The 16952-nt window shown below is 43.0% G+C and overlaps 1 protein-coding gene across 7 annotated transcripts in view; it reads right to left on the reverse strand.

Annotated features, from left to right (window-relative positions):
• klhl29 (kelch like family member 29) overlaps positions 1-16952 on the reverse strand; it is a 274138-nt gene that overhangs the window by 184297 nt on the left and 72889 nt on the right. The window lies entirely within an intron of this gene.

Raw genomic sequence — 16952 nt, forward strand, 5'->3', positions numbered from 1 at the left:
AGGGGCTCAGCTTATCATCGAAAGTCAATATATTCGTCCAATCGCCCAACCCTAGTGCCCAATATTCAACTCCATGACAACTGCTAATACAGATAAGGGTCAGAGGCACCTGCAAATTCCTTGTTCCCTTTAATAAATGACTAGACTTTTGTCACATGAAAGCCATGGAGATTTTCATCCACTTATCCAATTGTAATGGTTGTGCTGGAGCTCAAAGCAGGGCACAAATTAGAATCACTAGTGAACCAAACTCTGTATCTTTGAACTGGTGGAGGACAGCATGCAAACTGTGGATTCAAACCCAGGACATTCTTGCTATGAGGCAACAGTGCTAACCACCGCACCACCACACCGCCCCATTGCATGACAGACTCAATTAGCAGTCGAATGAGGGTGCCTGCAACACCATTTCCAAAAAAAGTCTCTTTTTCTGCCAGTTCAAATCAAAATGCAACTCCAGAGTTCTCAAATAAATAAATAAATGGATTTTAAATAAGTTTTAAAATGAAAACATATTAGTTTGGACATGGCCTCAGTCAAACTTCACTCTGGAAAAACCCACAAAAAGAGTGAAATGAAACAGCAGTGTTTTCGGAGCGCATGTAATTGCATGCTAATTTGTCTAATTGCAGTAATGGCATCGAAAGCGGATGGACCCAGTTTGCTGAAAATGTGAACGCATGCAAAGATTAATGTTCGGAGACAGGTTTAGATTATTGAGTTGTTCTGTTTATTTAGCAGCATAAACGGGGCCTTTTATAGATTCAAGTCCAAATGTAAGCGTACGGGGGAATATCTAATAAATCAAAGGCTGATGTTTCCTTCTTAGAGAGTCAATTACATTAAAGCTGAAGCAAAACAGAGTTCAGATGTGCTGAGCAACAAATTCCCAACCCAGTCAGCTCCAATACTTTCTATGATGATTAATGACAGAGAAATCAAGGCTAGCAGTATTTACCGCCAAGTGTGTTTCATGTCTTCGTTGTTCTTACCTATTAAACGCAGACACACGTATCAGTGCAGATAGACTTATGAATGCAAGACGAGCACAAAACTTCTCTCACTATAAGTCACACACGCATCATCTGAAACCCAGGTATACGCAAATGTACACTCAGGACAGCACTCTCTGATTAAGCCGGGCCATCTGCTCGAGTCCCTCATCACCGCTGACGGCCGCTGCCTGTCCAGACCGGCTCCAGGCGAGCAACAAATCCCTCCCCACCACCACCCCGCGTTATCCAACGGCATATTAATCTCCTCAAATCTCAACCTTTTCCAAAGGGCAGACCCAACGGTAATCTCAGTGCAGTTGTTCGAGGCAACATCATCTCTGGTCTCAAATACATGATTTTTTCACTTCTGTCTTAGATGACATGAAAAGTGAAAAAGAGGCAAGTATCTTCTTTGCTGCTCGTATGTTTCCCTTTCTCTCCACTTATCTCATGTCTCTAGGTGCTCTCTCTAAAAGCCATTCTCTGTCTCTGTCTATCGTTTCGTATCTGTATGAACACAGTAGCCTTTCAGAGCACATGGTGAGTGGCGCCACAGCCTGGTCTGGCCCAGAGGAGCGGTTGAAGCGGTGTAGATTAATGGCCTGGGAGACAGCCTAGGCAAGTGGAATGAACAAACAGAGAGGCCACTGAAATGACCATGATGAAAAAAAGGAAGTGAGGCAAAGATAAAGAGAACGTATACTGTAGGAAAGGAAGGGACTTGGGGAATGTGTTCTATCGCTGTACAGTTTTATAGCCGTGTCACACTGACAGCAGAGGTTGGATGGAAGTCAAACAATGCCCGGATTTAGTGAGGAGCCTTTGCTTTGGGGAATGGAAACTCTGTAACGTACTTCGACTGAGATTACATTCATGAACGTTTTCCTTTGGCTCGACAAGCCCAAAAAAGATGACAGAGAGAGAGGGGCGAATGGTCAGCTGAGAGACAAGCTCAACTTCAATTAAACTTGATGAAAACAAAACTTTTCACAGACTAATAATTGGGCAAAATTTAATTGGAAAGGTTTTTATAAGAATTAATCAACACAGCAACTTTTTAAGCAAAAAGATGAAGCACTGCTTTTGTCTGATGCTGTTTTGACTTAAAGATTGAAAAAGGAGGAGAATAGTGGTTCTAGGTGGAATTTCGTGGTTTGATCCAGGATTTGAAGCTGTATCACGAACGCTTGATCCAAAAATAAATAAATGCTGCAAAATTATGTGGTTAGTGTGAACGACTGCATTAAGAGTAGATAAGTCCAAAAAATGGCACGTATTTTATGTGTATTAAATCCTAAGATCTCACAAATAGTTTGATAAAATGGGCCGCTACATTTATAGTGCTTTTCTACGCAATTCAGTGCATTAAATGCATTCAGTGTTTTCTTACTTTTAACTTAACATTCATACACACTTGCACTCTCATGGATGTTTTGGGGGCACTCAGGCTTCATTATCAGAGATACTTCGACATATATATATATATATATATGATGGTGGAGCCAGGGATCAAACCAACCACTTCATTTCATAGGCAAACTTTACTTCCTGAACCACAAAATAAATAAAATCAACTCCTCTGTCACGAGTTGTACACAATACGATATGCTAGCAGCGTTGTGAGCTAACACTAAGGTCAATATAGGGTTGCCAACTCCCTGAAAAATAAATAAGGGACACCTCGTGGCCAGGGCCGGGCAAAGTGTGGTAGCTCTTTTTTTTGTGTGTGAAATTATTTTTTAACCATTTGACTTGAATTTGATTTAAGCAGATGTATATTCTTTGTGATATGACCATATGGGAAACAAATGATCATTTAGCCATTTATTTTTAGCTCAAAATGACAACATTAACACAATAAAACAGGTCTCTTTCTTAAACAGAAGCCTGTCATGCTTAACTTTTGAGAATATAAGTAAATCTTTCTTTAAAAGAACTCTGTCCTGCTTAACTTAAAATTATATAAATTAATAGAAAACAATAGAACAAAATCATTCTTGTAACAGTGCACATTTAGTGCATTTAGTACAATTGGCTTCAGTTGAGCTATTATTTCAGCTTTTCTAATGCTAATCAGCTGCTCCTGTTTGTAAACCCGCTTGTTCCCATGATTACGCATCATAACTCATCATCATTATTCATCTATGTATTACTTTTATGTATTAGTCATCAATTTGTTGTAATCATCTATCCTTGCAGTTGTTTATTACACAAAATAAATTATATTATCACACTTCTGGCCACATAGCGCTGATATTCACTGCACATGCCCATATTAACCTTAACCAGAGGGTTTAAAAAAAAACAAACCAATGTTTACATACCATATCTGCTTCTGCCGTGGCCTGGTGGACAAGAAGTTGGTTAAGGGTTCCCCGAGCTTTCACGCCCCTCATGTTCTTCATGTGCCCACCATTAGAAGCATGTCTATGGAAAAAGTGCGCCGGCACACAGTGCAGTGCGCTTTAAAGGTGTTATCGTGCACTTTTCCAGCCAGGTGTTTTCCTTTTCCCAGTCCTCCCTGTACTTTTACAGCCTATTTTTCTTTCTCTGAGCGAACAAACATTGCTGCTCTAATGCTGGGCTTACACTGTGCGATTTTTGGCCCATTTTGAGCCGATTTTTGAGTCATGCGACCGATTTGGTGATCGGCCCAATTTTGGCCTTCATCGTGCATCGTGTAGTATACGTGGGGTAACGAGAAGCGATTAACACCTCGAGCAGCTCCCGATCATCAATCGCTCGTGAGGGTGTCACCGCAGCTGCTCACACTGCTCACGCGCAAACACGTAACCGCCGGTGAAAAAGACGGCGCAGCACGGCAGTGCAGCGTGTGATCTGGACACAAGCGATGGAGGCACAACTTGTAGAACTTTGGAAAGCTCATCCGAGCCTTTTCGATGTGGCCTCACAAAATTATCACGACCACAACAACCGTGAAAATCCGTGTCTGTGTGAGTGAAAGACAGAGGGAGAGCGAGCGACAGATTTTCTGTTATAACCTTCATTTTATGGAGGCACAGTGTGAGCACTCAGGTCGTATCAGAGCATCGGGCGGTATAGTGTGAGACCCTGCATCGTGACCTACAAACTTATAACCCCTGCGAGTCAATCGTGCAGTTTGAAAATCGCCCAGTGTATGTCCAGCTTTAGGTGTACTGACGTCCGAGACTTGCACCGCAGTGTCGGCGTTTGTTTCCCTGTTGGCCATGCTTCTTGTTGTGGTCATCTGTTGTCTTCCTGTATTTTCTCCGTAAGCGACCTTTCCTCGACCAATGAGATGAGCGGTAATATGAATTGTCATACTCGAATTTTCATAAGTGTGCTGTCAGCTCATTGGTCACAAAGCAGGAGAGGGGCTGGGAATTTTGTTTTCCAACAAAGCGTTAATTCCATTAAAAGTTATAGACTACTTTTGATTCTCACTGTATTACGGGAGAAAGTGCGTCCCTTATTAGCTCAATACGGGACGTGTACTTTTGTTTCGAAATACGGGACGATTCCGTTTTTTAAGGGACGGTTGGCAACCCTAGGTCAATAGTACCTTGAGCTAAAAGTCAGCATGCTAACATGCTAATACTGAGCAACATAGCAGGCTAATTTTCCCCTGTTAGCATTAAAGATAAAATAGAGCTAAGGACAATACAGCTAAGTTTCAGACATGTCACATTTGGTTAAAGAATTACCAAAAAACAAAACGAAACTCAGTAAATATGCAGGATGGAACCTCAAAGCCAAAAGTGGTGGACAAATTTCACCCAACACCATTAGGTGAAGCTTATTAGCATTCATCCTCTGGGACTATTGATGTCTGTGTAAAATTTCAGGGCTAAGCCATTTTGGTTTGGGCAAAACTGATAGAAATACTCTTCAACCTGACACGTTCATAAGTGTGTAAAACTAATTATATATGGCTCTATAGTTGAGAGGGAGCGAGAGAGCACTGATGAAGTTGTTGGGTAACATCACAGATAGTGGAAGTGAGGTGAGATAAAAAGAGTAGAGGAAACAGAGAAGAAGTGAAGAAGAACAGGCAATGACAGAAAAGGAAAATTAGAAAGCCCAGAGTGATGGGGAAAAGGTGGAACAAACACACACGTCCTTCAATCAATATGGTGGGAATGTGGCCCCATGATAAATCACTTTCCTGGCAATAACAGGGAGCAGCCACTATCCCTCTTTTTAATATGTTGCCGGAGTGTCAGTGGGTGATACACGGCAATATATAGCATGGAAGAAGGCAGAGAGAAGACAAAGACAGTGGGAGTTAGGGGTGGGGGGGTCTGTGATGTATGGACCTGGACAGTTGGTCTGCACCCAGATAAAAGAAGGGAATCATGATTAGGTTGGGTAAAGTGTCCACGCTGGCCCATCCGCAAACACTCACACAGACACAAAGGAAAGCTGGAGCTGCTCAGGCGAACGTGTCCTCTCTCTCCCACAACCCCCCGCCCCCCCTTATCGTATGTCTTTTCACATGAGCTCCCAATGCATCAAAACTTGCCTTCCCCAGAACAAGGATGTACTATAATACAAGACGGTCAGAAAAAATTTCATTACTCGGGGAAGAACTATCACTCTCTTTTTCTGGTTATATCGCTTAAGGGCGATATTGATACTTTCCCACCACTATCTGCCTGTCACCGTCCAGAGAGCCACCAGATTACAGAATGTCCCGGCATGTTGACCTTCACTCAACTATCTGACCGCAGGGCACATCGTCCACCATGTTTTTTTATTGACTTGATTCCATCTCGTTCAATCCCATCTTTTTTCCTGCTATGTTTGAGTCTGCTTGGCAAATGTTGTTACCGTAAACGAGAGCGGCTTCTCAATTGACTTGGGTCCCCTTTAAAGTGGTGCTAAATAAGTAATGGGGCATCTCATCTGCTTTGGCTAGCCAGTAGCTGGATGGGTTACAGTAAAGGGAGATTAATGGAAGAACAAATGGAGACAAATGTATGAGCTAAATGGAAGTTCCCAACCAACCTATAACACTACCCAATGACATATAGCATTGATTAGCATTTATGTACAACTGGACAACTGTCAAAGTGTACATTGATTCAGGAGGGTGAAATATACAGGTAGATGGAGCGACCTTTCACTAATAATCACAGGCCTAATAAATGTTTAACAAATTCCATTGTCTCGGCTAAACCTAAGCCCGAAACAATTTGTAGAAGTGACAATAAAATGAGTAATGTGCATCTGCAGCAGCACTTCCTGGATAAAATGGCCTATCGGTGTAAGGAGCTAAAATATGTGAGCTCTGAAATTCAACACCCCAAACCTGGTAACAGTTTCAACGTGTGCACAAACTACAGAGAGAGGTTGGTTATGTGACTAACTCAGAGGTGAAACGCAACACAGTAACAAGTCATCGTTTTTTAGAAGCTGTACATTATATTTGCTCTTTACACTTGTGTACTTGTTTACTATCACCTCGCTACGAGCTGTCGTTTATGGTCGCACTGCTCTGTAGGTAATGGGTACCGTAAACTTCGGCATTTTATTCAAAAAATAAATAAAACGGGCAGTTAAAACACTTAGAGGGTGTACAGCTTTAATAACAAAAAGACTGGGCTGCTTCCTCGTGAAGACGAAATTAAAATAAAATTTTAAAAAAATGTTCATTAAGACAAGTGGAACATATTGACAGCGTCTTTCCTGAGCAGCATCCTGCCTCTCACCCTTCCACTTCCTTCTGCCTCGGTTAAACAGTCCTTCAGCTTTTCACGGTTACTACAACAAGCTGTTGTGCTGGCGAATGTGAGCAGATTGCTCTACTGTTTGCTATAAAATAGAAATGTAAACTGAAAAAAAAAAGGCTAAACTAAAATTTCTCTTTTTTGTTTTGGTAAAGAATTTTCTGTAAATGATCACTGGACCAAACTGAAACCCATATTATATCCTATAAGAACAATATTCAGAGACTGAAACTCCCCACAGAGTAAGATCAGAAACAAAGCTGCATTCTTCCTGCCCTGCTGACAGTGCTGACAACAGACCGAACCGAAGCACAATCTCTGCTGCAATCAGTTCACATAATTTAATTTTAATTAGCTGACCACAAAGAGCTCTGCATTACTACAGAGGCACATGAAGCGTCTCACTCACCCAGCCCACTTCTTTCTTTTTTTTTTTTAAACTTCCCACTGCGCATTGTCATAAAATGTGGGTCAAATGATCTGCATTAAGTATTGTAAAATGAATTAAAAAAGAAAAAAAAAAGCTACTTGAGGCAAAGTGATTATCTCGTGGATGAGTCACAGTAGATTAAAAATAGCCCGGTAACAGCACTAAATTTTTTTCACATTCAGCAACCAATTGCAAGTAGTTGCAAAGACCAGCTGGTTTGCCCAGAGGTGCAACACCCTGAACTTGTGTGTGATTGGTTGCCTCCCACTAGGCAACCAGTCTCCAAACAATCACAACTGAGACTGACTGCAGTCACTCTCAGACAGATTGGTGAAGGTTTGCAAATAACTACCATCTAATTCATAAAAACGGACAGTCTGTCTGTGCCGATGAGCCCAATCCGTCTGAGGTGCGTCTCTTTGCAACAGGCAAATACTTTGCTACTGAATTTTGCATCATTTAAGGCTAAATTGCGGTTGCAGTACTTCAGCATCTAGCATGCACAACAGAACAGGCGTGATCGTAAAGGGAGTAACGAGTAATTTCAAATGCAACAATTCTAACAGCTCAACAAATATCAACAAACACACAAACTGTCTGTGTGCAGTTAGTCACACAGTGTGTTTGCTAGCTAAAGGTGCAGCTGCTGCATTTCTCAGGGAGAGAAAAGAAAGATAACTTCACTCAGAGATAATGAAAGGTGTGGCAAAGACAGGACAGGAGAGGAAGGAGTCTTTTTAAAGGTAAAGTGTGCTCAGTGACATTTCATAAACTGGAGATTTAGTGGCGGCTACACTGGTTAGTTTGCAGAGCTGTTGGTTTGGTGCAGAGTGGCTGTGGTGTTCATGGTCAGTGTTAGGTTACATCAAGGGTAGCAGACATCAAATTAAGTTTAAGCTGATGATGCCGATTAGATTTCCTCACTGATTTCCACCTTTGTACCAGCTTTCTAGTGTCAAGGGGCTGGAGATTAGCCATGAAAGCCTATGCAACATGCTTTTATATTATTACATTTAGTTGGCTAAAGCCACAGAAAGCACCCCCAAAGGTCAGCTGATTGCAGCCTGTACGCAAAGACCACTTTCTCTCACAGTAGAAAGTATTGTGACTTATTTTTGACTCACTCTTTTCCCCACGCTGCACCACCACACCTCCTGAATCCCATTTTAAACTCCTGGCTTTGCTTTTTCAGTTTAAGTGTCAAAGTCATCAATCTACAATGTAGAAAACATTAGAGCTGTTATTTTTTCATTCCCTTTGTTTTTCCCTGCTTGTGTTCTAGATTTAAAAAAATGCTCAAGCTGACTTTTCCCTTGAATTAATATTATTTTATTATGATATTGATATGACCTGAGTTATCTTAGCAAAACTAGCTGTTAGAAATGTGTTCTGAAGAACAACTTGTTACTTTTATACTTTCCCGAGTGTGTTACAGTCTCTATTGAGAAAAAAATGTGAATGAGTAGTTCAACACAGATCTGCGACACATGTATATTGTTTGCTAACTCTGGTAATAGGAATCTATTCTTATTACATCCTGATTTAAACATAGTATTTGATCTGCAGTCAGATCACCGTCTGCAGCAACTAAATAACTATTTGTGGAGGAATTTCTACATTTCTGTTTTACAGCTATGAGGTTCATGCTAGGCACTGAATCAAGTAATAATCTAAATTTGTGTTTTTGGGGAAAATTGTGAATTTTTGTGCATGTAAAGGAACAAATTAGAAATTTTTACAAATGTAACCGAGTTAATCTCTGTATTATCACAAACTGATTTCATTCAATTGCTAATTTGACCCCATTCAATCGCAAACTAACAACCAACCAAAGTCACTTTGAAGATGGCAGCTGACTGCAGACCCGGTCCCTATCTTCAAAGAAACCATTTCACAGGTAATGAGACCAAAAGTTGATTGAACGCACCGTCTCCAACCATTCCTAGTGTGACCGTACCATCACTTATTCTCCCTTTTGGTTGGTCTGGAATTGCTCTGTTAAATTGTGATGTTGTAGTACGCACAAACATCAGAATACTGATCATTTCATGTCATCGATTGGGTGCCTGTGGTACTTTTAGGGACCAACTCTTTCTGCTGCGTCAGAACATTTTCTTTAAATGTGGAATGGGCAACCAGAATTGAGACGGTCACTGAGTCAGATCAGGAGCTAATAATGTTTCCACCAGTTCTTCCACCTAGCCCGAACCACCTGCTCAGTGTTTGGTTCCACATCTTTGGCTTTTAATATGCCGTTTGCACAGCTTACAAAATTCACACAGTCTAAAATAAAATTACACACACACACACACACACACACCAGTTCTGAGACCGCTACTTTCTGTAAGGTGAATATAGCTACACTCACCCAATGGAAAAGCAGGAAGCTGGAATTAGATGACTTTCCACCACCTCACACACACACACACACACACACACACACACACACACACACACACACACACACACACTAAAACTGCACTTACCTCTCTTTGTTCTTACACTTTTACTGCTCCTATGACAGTTCAGCTGACAGGCCGGCCGAATGCGCTACAATCCCTGCGACGATCACTTCACTTAATTTAATCTTAATTAGTTGACCAGAAAGAGCTGCACATTACTACTAATGCAGATGAGGCGTCTCACTCAATCGAGTTCTCCCCGTAAAAGACACTTTAATGTTGCTCAAATTCCACAGTATACATTTTAATAATATGTGGGTCCTAATGATCTGCATTAAGCCTTAGCCTGTGACATCCCGATGACACATGGCGAGCCTAACCACTTTGCTTCCCTGCTTTTTTTTCCACTCTCAAATGAGAGGCTTATCTTCTGATTGGCATCACAGAAATTACCACGCACTACACCGGATCAGTCAGAGCTCTTTTGCAGGCTTTTAACCAGCCACTTCTCATTCTCAATGCGCAGTGTGAACTATCTGGATCTTGCCTTTTCATACTTCAAGGCTAAAATATTAGCTATAGTATAGTTATAGAGTGATCCACAATTCCCCCAGGTCCCTTTATTGAGGAAAGTGCTTAAATCAGATGGGTAGAAACAGTATAATAACCGCCCCCACTCCCACACACACACCTACACCCACCAGCTCCTACACTGGGACTCTGTGACCACTGAAGATAATGGATCTCTCCACGGGCACACGTGTGCATAAATAAAACAAGCCGAAATACTCGCCTGCTACCAACTGCGCTTTTCACCTAGAATGGAGGGGTGGTGGTGAGGGGGAGGTGTCAACGCTAATGGAAGACACGCTAAGCAAACGTGGGGCAATTCTGCGGCCTTTCGACCTACGGTGGCAATAAACACGCCTGCACATGTAAAGAGCAAATTCAGAGAGAAACTTGCATCCAGAGAGGAATAAATATGTGGATAACATTTCCTGTACTCAGCAGTGTCAGTTAAAAAAAAAAAAAAAAAGCTGTGAAATGCAGAATTTGATATGCTGTACGGGTCAGCCCCAGGTTCTGAGAGAGACGTGGAAAGCAGATGAGCCAGAAATGGAGGAGGATGGTGTATGTTTGTGTACAGCAATATATCAGTCACCACTGTGAATCCACAGCGTGCGGATGGACCCGAGCTGTGACAGCAAGAGCACGGGAAAAACACTAAATGCGTGAAAGATGTGCCCACAGCTCGTGTGGTCGTCCGCACTGAAGCTCAATGTTAACGGTGCTGGACGACACATTTTATTCAGGGGTTATCAATAAGAAGGTTAAAAAAAACCCACCGCAAACAAAAACAACAACAACAACAAAGAGAGACGACACAGAGGAAGGGGAAAGTGGCGAGCGAAGGCTTCAGAGCAGAGCAATAATTTACAGGTATTGTAAAAGCAGGGCTGGCGGGGACGTCAGTAAAACAAAAATGCCAAACCGCTCTCCGGAGGGAGTGCAGTTTTATAAATTTCCACAGACATTTTTCATCAGAGGAGAGTGGAACACTTTCTCAAGTAGTCCCTCCAGAACATTCAAGCAGGGCAAAGTGCTTTCTTTGGAGCCATTCTTTAATTGCCCTGTAAAAGTCAAATATGAAAAAAATGGCAAGGAGTGGTGATGGAAACATTTAAACAGGGGAGAAAAACATAATGACTGATGATATGTTAAAGACTGATAAAATTTTGCATCTTTCATCTTGTTTTGTTTTTTTCTGTGGAGCGATGCAGCTGACATCGGCTCAGTCGCCACCCCTCCACGCCTCGCTCCCCGTGAAGCCCGAGCACAGAGCGACGGGGTTAGCGGGTTGCTCTTTCATGCGCTCCCTCAGGCCCCTTCACTTTGATAAAGGTTGCATACCTCCGGGCATTTTCGAGAACATTTCCCGCTCTCTGCTGACACTTCCACCTTCCAAACCTCTGTCCCCCCTCTCCCCACCCTCTCAGCACGCCCTTTCCCTCCGGCGCGGAGCAGTTTACCGACCGTGACACAGCGTGCTGGATAATCCCAGCGAGACCGAAGCACCATTAGGAAAAGGAGGCCGCTAAAATGCCAAACCACATTACCGACACACACACACAGACACACACACACACACACACACACAATCCTCCTCCTCCTGCTTCATTGCTACTGGGTTTCCTCGCTGTCTCTTTCACAGAGGGCACCTGGTACCGCATCTCTTTATTAATGCATGGAGGCAGGGGTGGAGGGAGGAGGGTCTCCCGCACGCATTCGTATAACTTCTCATTCCCTCACACAGTCACTTATCTATGGTGAAAAGCATGACTATATATTGCGGCTGCCCTCTGACATCGGGGTCGGGGAGGGTGGAAAGACTAAGCGTGCTGTTGTGCTTTGAGGACTCGCGTGCACGCGTGCACGCGAGTCCTCAAAGCAAACAGTTGAGTTTAAAGCTAATCATGCAGCATAATGAGGCTACCTAGACACACAGCCTGCAAGGTTAATGGAACACCTGTATGCACGCTGTGTGAGAAACGCACAGAGGGAATCGTGTGTAAATCGGTGGAAGCCTTTCTGTGTGCGGGGGTTTTTCTTTCTTTTGCAGACTCATGTGGCTGGTGCATGTGACAGTGTGTACATTATTCACTGGAAGTGCTGTTGAGCTCTGAGACACGGTAGCTCAAAAGAAAATGGTAAAACGAGATGCCACAGCTCATATCTGTCTGCATCACAGAGAGGAGGAGGGAGGGGGGCGTGTTCCTGTGGGCGTGCCTGCATACTGTAAGACCTTAAAGGTGAGGCGAATCAGAGAGGTACACAATTTATTTATTTATTTTTTTTAACTGTGAAAAAGAATTGGGTTGACTTGCCACGAGACAAAATAAAACATTTAATTCGCTGGAACGGCAGGTTCCAAATTTGGCGTTTATGAAATCGACTGGACTTTTTCCCCGATCTCCAAACAAATATCTAAATCTGATCAAACAAGTCGTTATGTTGACAGCTTTCAATTCCATTCAATGTCACCAGCGTCTGCAGGCAGCCTCTGAAGGAGGAGGAAGCGGGCAGCTAAATTATGCAAATGTCTGTCAGTTTAACGAATCAGAGGCAGAGAATTAGCAGGCTGTTAGTCTCTCTTAGACCCGCAAATGCCGCTAATACAGATGAAGGGGCTGGAGCCTGATTTCATTATCGCTACTCTCGGAAAAAAAAGGAAGAGAGAGAGAGAGAGGAAGGTGGAAGGGAAAAGGGAGAGATGGAATGAGAAAGAGGGTGAGAGAGATCGGAAGATGGAGACAAATGTATGTGAAAACACGGGGCCTCTATTCAGAGCTCTATCAACTCCAAATATCAAATTAGCCAAATGAATGGTACAAGATAGAGGACAGCACACAGGGAGGAGGGAGAGCACGGACCGAGCAAGTGAAAGGAGCAGAGGGGAGGAGAGAGAGAAGCTTCCAGGGCGTGTTGAGGATGGGAGGGAAAGGAGAGCATTTCAATAATCGATAGAGCGTGAAGAGAGTGAGACACGGGCAAAGAGGGAGAGAGAGACAGAGGAGCAGGATATCACAGTTCATTAGTCATAGCTGGTGACAACTAGAGACTGTAGCAAGAAGATTGTCACTGGGTCTTAATCAGATGAGAAACGATGGGACGCCAGTCGTTAATTCCAACGGCATTATACCGTCTATTGTCTGCTTCTGAAGGGGCTTATCGCAATCTCTATACCTCCGACTGCTGCTGCTCCTCCTGTTTCTGCGCCAGCAAACTCACCAGGGAAACTCTAGAGAGCGGGGGAGAAACTAAACTCTCCCTTTTTGCAAAGTCTCATTGTCTCTCATGCTTTTCGCTCTCTCTCACCCGCTGTCTCCCTCTCTGCTAACATGGAGAGAGAGAAATATGTAACGCTGCAGTCGCCCACAGAGCTACATACTGTAAAATAAAAAAGAGAGAGAAGAAAGCACTTTTTTTTTTTTTTTTTGCAAAGTTCAAAAGTTGCTGTTCAGACTTTCTTGAAAGTGGAAAATAGCTGCACTTTGACTGATAGGTTAGTTCTGTTATCTGGTTAAAGGAACTCGGGAAAAGTTAAGCAAACTTAAGATTAAGTGGAACGCTTTACTTTTTGAAGATTTTCTCAGTTTAAAGAGTTCAAGTCTTCAATTTGGGCGGAGAACAAGCAGCTGAAGCCATTGTGTACAAGAATTAGCACAAAGCCGACCTGTCAGGCTGCTCCCGCTGAGGAAATTTACAACATATGAACCACTGCAGGTCTGTGGGGGTTGAGACTGAACTCAGTGCTAGCCTTTGTCGTGGCTAGAATCGCTTTATTTATTATGAAAAGAAACAGTCGCTTAATTGAAGGTGTTATAAAAGATCGCAGCGAGCTTCCATTACTTTTTTTGAAATCCATTAAAAAAAGAAAAGAAAAAAAATAATAGAATCCAGGGTGTTTTAACTCTAACAGCGCCCCAGGGGACGGCTACACCTATATACTACATTTGTTCTTTGTGAACTTCGAGTTAACTCTCACATGTTCATCCCATCAAACGTCTCGAAATCTACAAAAAAGGCAAATTAAAGATACGTTTCAAAAGCATTCACGTATTCCAAGAAGTAAGCCCGAAAAGACGAGATGGTTCGACAAAATCAGATTTTTTTTTTTCTTAACAGTGCACAGAAGCTTCTCTACGGCATGAACCAGGAAATCAATTCTCTCTTTTTAAGCTACCCATTAAAAGGCGCCAAGGAGAGTTAAAGCACTTGCTCAAGACACACCATTACCATATATTATATATTCTGTTCCGAGGAAAATCGTAAAGATCACACACCATTAGACCGCTCGCAGAAAAGTTTTAAGCACAAAGTTCAATTTCATGCAAACTATATACTAACGCACTTACACACACACACAAGAAAAAAGAAAAAAAGATGGAGAAAGATAACAGAATGTCATATTCTCTCTCTTCTTTACTCTGTTTGTACATAGACAAATAAATACTGCAGCATCCTCCTTAAAATGCACATCCCCTCCATGTTTTCCTCTCTTAGGGTCTGTTCCTGTCAGAACCATGGCCCAAAACTCTCAGTCAGCCGGCTCAGCTGGGGACGGCCCTCGCCGGCTCAAACAACTTCCCTGCCTGGCTGCAAATGTGTTTACTGGATTTGTACCACTATGCTGCACTGCCTGCCTCATTCACCGCAGCTGAGCAAAACCTACAGCGGTCGTGCGTCGACTGCTACGTGAACGCTGTAAGCGCTGGAGTGCATTCTCCTGTGCGCTTCGTTACAGGCGGCGGGGAAGGGGCACAGTTTTGACCAAAAAGGACTCATTTTGGAGCAAAAGAAGGCGGGCCATGTGAGGTTAGACATCCTCCTCTCTATCCCTTCAGTTTTCTCTTGCTGACTTGCTATCCTCAACTATTATGTATATTTTTTTATGTTGCATTTTCAAATACTCAAAGATAATACCAGTATAAGACCAACACAAGTGACCTCTGCTGTATAATTTTTGCATTCTGATGAGATGAAGAAATAAGGCTTCACATGCAGCTTGGTCCGGGTTAAGCTGCTCCAGCTGGCACACGCTTGTGCTTCCAAAACCCTTGCTGGATCTGCCCGCCATCATGAAATCATCATTAGGCCAGACTTCTTGAAACATGCCAGTTCTGATACGTTGCACACGGCCTACATCTTTTTTAAGCGATTATACCGCGTGCTGGAAACTTTACACCACAATTTCTGCTAATCCGCTTGAGCAAAACTGTGATCGCACCAGTGACTTCAGATGTTTTCGATTGGAAGTCGCCGAGTAACTGTTCAGGTTAAATTATTTAGACCCAGCAGCTTCTGTAAGACCGAACGAGCTGGTCTGTTCCTCTCTTGCCAAAACAATAATGGACTAATCCTGATGTAGCGATTTTCTCTTTATGAGAGTAACACCTGTGATTGTCTGGCAAATGAGAATTTGGTCTGACGAGAGCATATTGACTGATGAATTGACCAGTCGACCCCCAGACTAAAGACCCAGTATACAGAGCCTGCAGTATTTGGTTGACTCGCTTTCTCCCGATCGATCGCTCCGGCACCGATGCGGTTGTTTGTGTTTAGCATGCGCTGCGTGTAAATTGTTTGAGCTTTCTGTTGACACGCGATATCGTTTTCCAAACTGTTCTGACCGATACATCCGAGTTACCAGCATGTGTTCACGTTAGCTTGCGTCTACGTAAGAATATTGCCGACTGTCATCTACATGTGAGCTTTTCTGTCTGTGCGAGACGGGTGAGAGACAGTCTGAGACTGTGTGACTTAATGTGACAAAGCAATTCTGCGCTCGGCCGTGCGCGTCTACGAAACACTGCAGAACTCGGGCTGCAATTTGATGTGTGCGTGTGTGTGCGCTCGTGCTTTTGCTGCCAGTGCCTCCAAGTGCGCGCGTACGCTACGGTATGTGTGAAACACTACGAAAAAGTGTGACGGGTTGTGACAAAGTGACTCTGTGTGTGTGTGTGTGTGTGTGTGTGCAGAGAGAAGTTTGTCAATGAGCTAGAAAGCGAGAGAGAGCGCGGGAGAGAGCTTCTGCATCAGTTATTTGTCAGTGCCGGTGTTACACTTGGCTGAAAAGACCAGTCAGGAGAGACCAGAGCGCCTCCTCCCTAATGACACACTTTTCTCTGTGCACTCTGACTGACCTCGCCACACACCAACACAAGAACACAAACACACACAAACACAGTAGAAAGGTGGAAGCAATGTCACGGTATTGGAAACCTGTGTATTTCAACATTACGATAAAGAGGATGAATGAGCACATGCTGTACGTATAGCAGCGCAGAACTGTGTCTAAAGCTACGGCAGCTACTGTGTGTGTGTGTGTGTGTGTGTGTGTGTGTGTGTGTGTGTGTGTGTGTGTGTGTGTATATATATATATATATATATATATATATATATTTATTTATTTAAGTGAAGGTCGGCCCTGGTTGGATTCACAGTGAGTGTTCAACAAACCATTATGAGGCGCCACAGCTGTGGACCTCGCGCATGCATATTGTGTGGGTGTGTGTATTCGGCATTGTGTAAATCCAGCCCACTCACTAGCGACTCCTCTCATTCTACCGATAGCCTCTCTCTCGTGTCCTTTACAGAACTAATTTTCTCTTTCATGCCTTCGCTCCTCTTTATCGATAATACAAAAAAAAAAAAAAAAGTGGATGTATGCCTCAGCAATTACTCCACACAAGGATTCTGGAGTCTAACGCCGGACTGTATACTCAGCACAGAAAAATCCGCTGTGAGAGGATATTTTCATTTTATTTCATCTTTGGTCAGTACCAACGTGTATTAAAGTCATGGCTGAATTCTTTCTCATTTCAAATTCTATACAAGGGTTTTATGATGTCGA

Source organism: Astatotilapia calliptera, chromosome 15, assembly GCF_900246225.1.
Source record: "Astatotilapia calliptera chromosome 15, fAstCal1.2, whole genome shotgun sequence".
In the NCBI taxonomy this organism is placed as follows: domain Eukaryota; kingdom Metazoa; phylum Chordata; class Actinopteri; order Cichliformes; family Cichlidae; genus Astatotilapia; species Astatotilapia calliptera.